Source organism: Erythrolamprus reginae, chromosome 12, assembly GCF_031021105.1.
Source record: "Erythrolamprus reginae isolate rEryReg1 chromosome 12, rEryReg1.hap1, whole genome shotgun sequence".
Lineage (NCBI taxonomy): Eukaryota > Metazoa > Chordata > Lepidosauria > Squamata > Dipsadidae > Erythrolamprus > Erythrolamprus reginae.
The window spans coordinates 7,180,001-7,186,991 of NC_091961.1; positions in this window are offsets into that span (position 1 = coordinate 7,180,001).

Below are 6,991 nucleotides of genomic sequence, written 5' to 3' on the forward strand. Positions count from 1 at the left end.
AAAACCAAACAAACAGGGATGGGCTCTCCAGGAAGTCAGCAAAAGCCGAGCTTTACTATATCTTCTTTTCTATTATTTCTTAGATATATTTTACTATGAGTATCTCCTCTATAACCTTCATCATGTATTTTACTATGTGTGTGTGTGTGTGTGTGTGTGTGTGTGTATCCACTAAAACCCTCATTGTGTATTGGACTAAATAAATAAGTAAGTAAATAAGTAAGTACGGTAAGTAAGTAAGTAAGTAAGTAAGTAAGTAAGTAAGTAAGTAAGTAAGTAAGTAAGTAAGTAAGTAAATAAATACGTAAATAAATAAATAAATAAATAAATAAATAAATAATAAATAAATAAATAAATAAATAAATAAATAAATATCCAATCACTTCAAGGTCCTTGTTCTTTCTTCTTAGAGTTTGTTGATATTTTAAGGTGACTTGACAGTCCATCAAGGGGAGGATATACCCCAATGCAGAATTGACAGCCATTCAAATGGAGAATTAGTCTCAACAAAACACATGAGCCCTCGTCCCAGACGATGAAAGATCTACCATATACAATACAGTAAATGTAAGCAAACCTCTGTATTTAATCATTGAGACTTTCGTGTGTGTGTGTGCTGTAGTAAAAAATCATTTTGCTGCCTGCTAGAATGCCATGGGAGGTCCTACTTTTGGTAATCTCACAGGGACTTGTCTGTCTGCCAGAAACTTATATTTCATTCTGGGCTCCAGTCCGCTAATGAATTAACCTGCTAGAGAAACAAGCACATACTAACCCCTCTCTCCCTCCCTCCCTCTCTCTCCCCCCTCAGAAAAAGGGAAAGACAAAATGCACCAACATTTTATGTTTTACTAAACTAATGAAAATGTCTAGTGCATTCATGCAAACGTTATGTTTTGTGTGATCAGCAACATTATTTAACAATAGAAAAATGTTGGACGTAAGGCAATGTCATTGCCTAGGCTTCTAAATAATCCTCTAGTTGGGATTCCCAACTGTAGAACACTTTTTAAAATTATCTTCAGACCATTATCTAACTGACAGACAGAGGACAATAGATACATATCTTTCCAAACCTGGTTGGTCAATCCACAGTAACTGAATTTAAACATGCCTGGGATAAACATATATCCACTCGAAACAGAATACCCTACGAAAGCAGACTATCAATCCTAGGTCTAGAAAGCTTAGAACTACGTCGCCTAAAACACGATCTAAGTATTGCCCACAATATCATATGTTGCAACGTTCTACCTGTCAATGACTATTTCAGCTTCAATCGCAACAACACAAGAGCACGCAACAGATTCAAACTTAATATTAACCGCTCCAAACTTGACTGTAAAAAATATGACTTTAACAATCGAGTTGTCGAAGCGTGGAATTCATTACCAGACTCAGTAGTGTCAACCCCTAACCCCAAACATTTTTCCCTTAGACTATCCACGATTGACCTCTCCAGGTTCCTTAGAGGTCAGTAAGGGGCGTGCATAAGTGCACCAGTGTGCCTTCCGTCCCCTGTCCCATTGTCTCTCCTTATCTCATTTACGTTTTCTTCCTTTCAAATATGTTCACCTATACTTTTATATCTTTTCTTCTATTCTATTCTTTTCTTTACTTAATATTATTACATATCTTTCTCTTCAATGTGTATTATTGGACTAACTAACTAACTAAATAAATAAAAAAATAATAATAAATAAATAAATAATAAATAAATAAATAAATAAATAAATAAATAAATAAATAAATCCTAAGATAAAACACAGGAAATAGTATACGGGTAGACTAGATGAATTTTTATGTTTCACCATGCAAACAAATTGTTCAATTTATATAATCCACATGCACATGATTAAAAAGCTTTCATAAAATGTTTTACTTAATGCTCCTTCTCTTTTAATTTCCCTTTATCCCAAACGAAAGATGTAGGATAGAGGACTGTGTTGTTACGCCCACTCTCAAATGAATAGCCAGAAGAATCTTTTTTCAACCACTGTGAGGCAGTGCAACTCTTAAGTGAAGGTAATACCTTGCAATGTGTGGCAAATTATACTGATCAAACTGTTGCACAAATTGAAGGTACAGTGGTACCTCTACTTAAGAACTTAATTCGTTCCTTGACTAGGTTAAGTAGAAACGTTAAGAAGAAGCAATTTTTTCTCATAGGAATCAATGTAAAAGCAAATAATGCGTGCAAATCCATTAGGAAAGAAATAAAAGCGAACCCCACTGCAGTTGTGAAGTTAGTAAAAAGGGTCATTAAGTGAATCTGGCTTCCCCATTGACTTTGCCTGTCAAAAGCCTGCAAAAGTAGCTTGCATCGCGCAAAGATTAGTTTCCACCCATTGCTTCTTGTTCTACCCGCAGGTGCTTTGGAGAATAGGTTGACTCCTTCTTCTTTGTGGCAGCACCTGAGATGTTGGAACACAGCTATTATGTCTCCCCTGGTCCTTCTTTTCATTAAACTAGCCATGTCCAGTTCCTGCAACCGTTTTTCATATGTTTTAGCCTCCAGTCCCCAATCATCTTTGTTGCTCTTCTCTGCACTCTTTCTAGAGTCTCAACATCCTTTCTACATCGTGGTGACCAAAACTAATGCAGTATTCCAGGTGTGGCCTTGCCAAGGCCTTATAAAGAGGTATTAACACTTCACGTGATTCTGATTCTATCTTTCTGTTAATGCAGCCTAGAACTGTGTTGGCTTCTTTGGCAGCTGCTGCACACGGCTGGCTCATATTTAAATGATTGTCCACTAGGACTCCAAGATCCCTCTCACAGTTACTACTGTTGAGCAAAGTACCACATCTATCTATCTATCTATCTATCTATCTATCTATCTATCTATCTATCTATCTATCTATCTATCTATCTAATTTGTATGCCGCCCCTGTCCGCAGACTCGGGGCGGCTCACAACAACAGAAAACAATATATAATACAAATTCAATAATTAAAAAAGCTGAAAACCCATAATTTAAAAAACTTACCATACATAAACAGTATAGGCCTGGGGAAGATGTCTCAGTTCCCCCATGCCTGACGACAGAGGTGGGTTTTAAGGAGTTTACGAAAGGCAAGGAGGGTGGGGGCAGTTCTGATCTCAGGGGGGAGCTGGTTCCAGAGGGTCGGGGCCGCCACAGAGAAGGCTCTTCCCCTAGGACCCGCCAGACGACATTGTTTAGTCGACGGGACCCGGAGAAGGCCAACTCTGTGGGTCCTAATCGGTCGCTGGGATTCATGCAGCAGAAGGCGGTCCCGGAGATATTCATATATTGTACCTGTGTGTTTTGTTTTTCTTGCCTAAATGTAGAACCTTGCTTTTTTCACCATTGAATTTCATTTGGTTATCTTCCTTTCGTGTTTGGAATTATGAGGCCTCTTGAAGAGGTATCTTTCTGCCCACATGGTTCTTCTAAACCCTGAAGATTGCATTAAGCTCCTCAGGTCCAAAGATTGCCTCAACCTTCCCTTTGTGGGCGTTAACACTTGCTTGTGGACTGCAGTCCTCAATATGTCACGTAAGGTGTGGTGTGGTTGTTGAAACCAACCGAAGCTAGGTGCCAAGAGGCTGATAATCAAAATAGGGGACTTGGCCTTCAGAACCAGAGACCTCATATCTGGAAGAAGAACATCTGTAGATACTCCCTTCTTTTTCCATGTATCTGCAGTCAACATGGAAACGCTGCAATCAGTAGATATAAAATTCATAAGAACACATGGACTTTTTTTCAATGTTTCCTTACATACCTCTTCCAATTTGGTGTCCTCTAGCAAGACTATGCTGGCTCCCATTCTGGGAGTTAGTTAGTTAGTTAGTTAGTTAGTTAGTTAGTTAGTTAGTTAGTTAGTTAGTTAGTTACTTACTTACTTACTTACTTACTTACTTACTTACTTACGTAGTTAGTTCGATCTACCTACCTACCTACCTACCTATCCCTCTGTCTGTCTGTCTGTCTGTCTGTCTGTCTGTCTGTCTGTCTATCTATCTATCTATCTATCTATCTATCTATCTATCTATCTATCTATCTATCTATCTATTGGATTTCTAGGCCGCTCTTATCCAGGGGACTCAGGGCAGTTTACAGCGTAAAAAGAATACAAAATAGACAATAATAAAGTCCAACCCTCACCTACTTCTGGACCCTCACCTAGTTCTGTAGACCTCACCTATAAAAAGACATTGATAAAATTGAACGGGTCCAAAGACGAGCTATGTGAATGGTGGAAGGTCTTAAGCATAAAATTGGAAGAATGGTGGAAGGTCTTAAGCATAAAACGTATCAGGAAAGACTTAATGAACTCAATCTGTAGAGTCTGGAGGACAGAAGGGAAAGGGGGGACACGATCGAAACATTGAAATATGTTCAAGGGTTAAATAAGGTTCAGGAGGGAAGTGTTTTTAATAGGAAAGTGAACAGAAGAACAAGGGGACACAATCTGAGGTTAGTTGGGGGAAAGACCAGAAGCAAGAAGAGAAAATATTATTTGATTGAAAGAGTAGTAGATGCTTGGTAAATCCGCAGTAACTGAATTTAAACATGAATTTAAACATGCCTGGGATAAACATATATCCATCCTAAGATAAAATACAGGAAATAATATAAGGGCAGACTAGATGGACCATGAGGTCTTTTTCTGCCATCAGACTTCTATGTTTCTAACCTTAAAAGCTAGATCTGGAAATCCAAATATTTAAAAGCGAAGCTTAAAAACCCAACATTTAAAACCATTCAACCAACATTATCTCATCGCAGACATACTCTATCTATCTATCTATCTATCTATCTATCTATCTATCTATCTATCTATCTATCTATCTATCTATCTATCTATCATCTGTCTGTCTGTCTGCCTGCCTGCCTGCCCACCCGCCCGCCCGCCCGCCCACCTATCTTTCTATCTATCTATCTATCTATCTATCTATCTATCTATCTATCTATCTATCTATCTATCTATCTATCTATCTATGTCACCCATGGGTCTCTCATTGGCATGAAAATTGAAGGGACAGCAACTTCTTCTGGGTGACTGTATGTTCTCCATCCTACCAGAGGTCTGTGGTACTCCTGGCATTGGTTTTCAAAGCAGTGGCTTCATCCGTCTCACCTGAGGGGCCTGCAAACTGGAAAGACGAGTTGTTGAAGAGACTGAGTCAACACAGCAACACAAAAGGTGGCATAATTACTCTACTATAGGCAGCCTCTCCTTTCTTTCATGAACAAGAACAAAGAAAAGGTTAAAGTGGAATGTCTTCCCAGGGACATTTGTAGCAAAATCTACATGGAGTTGCTCAAAATGGGGTCCACATGTAAAACGACCCATAGGTCTAATGCGTAGAGCTTCAGAGTAGCTCTTCATGATGGAGATTCTGACGCTAATTACAATAGATTGGTCGTCCACTTTCTCTGCCTCCGGGACCGCCTTCTGCCGCACGAATCCCAGCAGCTGATTAGATCCCACAGAGTGGGCCTTCTCCGAGTCCCGTCAACTAAACAATGTCGTTTGGCAGGACCCAGGGGAAGAGCCTTCTCTGTGGTGGCCCCAGTCCTCTGGAACCAGCTCCCCCCAGAGATTAGAATTGCCCCCACCCTCCTCGCCTTTCGTAAGCTCCTTAAAACCCACCTCTGCCGTCAAGCATGGGGGGACTGAGATATTCCTTCCCCCTAGGCCTTACAATTTATGCATGGCATGTTTGTGTGTATGCTTGGTTTTATAATAAGGGTTTTTTAGTTGTTTTAGTATTGGATTGTTACATGTTGTTTTTATCATTGTTGTTAGCCGCCCCGAGTCTACAGAGAAGGGCGGCATACAAATCCAATAAATAATAATAATAATAATAATAATAATAATAATAATAATAATAAACATTAATGTGATTATTTATTTCTCACCTTTGGACAAATAGTACAGTGGTCCATCTTTGATATGGTGTGGAACTTTTGCTGGCCTCTTGAAGACCAGCTGTGGCTGATGAACAAGCACACAAGGAATTCTAGAAGATTCTGGAATGTAGAGGGAATAATCTTCAGCGCTACTCATGAGGAGACACAACTCATCTACCATTGGTGGTCTATGTCACAAACCAGGTGAATTATTTTCCTTTTCTTTGCTTAAATAATAGAAACATAGAAGACTGATGGCAGAAAAAGACCTCATGGTCCATCTAGTCTGCCCTTACACTATTTTCTGTATTTTATCTTAGGATGGATCTATGTTTACCCCAGGCATGTTTCAATTCAGTTACTGTGGATTTACCAACCACGTCTGCTGGAAGTTTGTTCCAAGCATCTACGACTCTTTCAGTCAAATAATATTTTCTCACTTTGCTTCTGTGATCTTTCACCTAACTAACCTCAGATTTTGCCCCCTTGATCTTGTGTTCACTTTCCTATTAAAAACACTTCCCTCCTGAACCTTATTTAACCATTTAATATGTTTCGATCGTGTCCCCCCTTTCCCTTCTGTCCTCCAGATTATACAGATTGAGTTCATTCAGTCTTTCCTGATAAGTTTTATGCTTAAAACCTTCCACCATTTTTGTAGCCCGTCTTTGGACCCATTCAATTTTATCAATATCTTTTTGTAGGTGAGGTCTCCAGAACTGAACACAGTATTCCAAATGTGGTCTCATCCATGCTCTATACAGCGGGATCACAATCTCCCTCTTCCTGCTTGTTATACCTCTAGCTATGCAGCCAAGCAAATAATTTTAGTGGTTTCATAAGATAATGCTACTATAATGTCTTAGTATATTCGTATTTTGGCTAGGTTCACACCACATTGAACCAAATCAAAATTTGATGGTTGGCTGGCTTATTGTTTTTTGTGTTGCTGTGGTTGGTAAATCACAACTTCATGTAACTTCTGTATCCAGCCAATGGTGGCTTAATGGACAGAACCTGGTTAAGTCAAGGATAATTTAGAATGGTGTAGAACAGGGCTTAAACAACATTATACATTATGTTACTTACCTGAACAGGTGATAAATC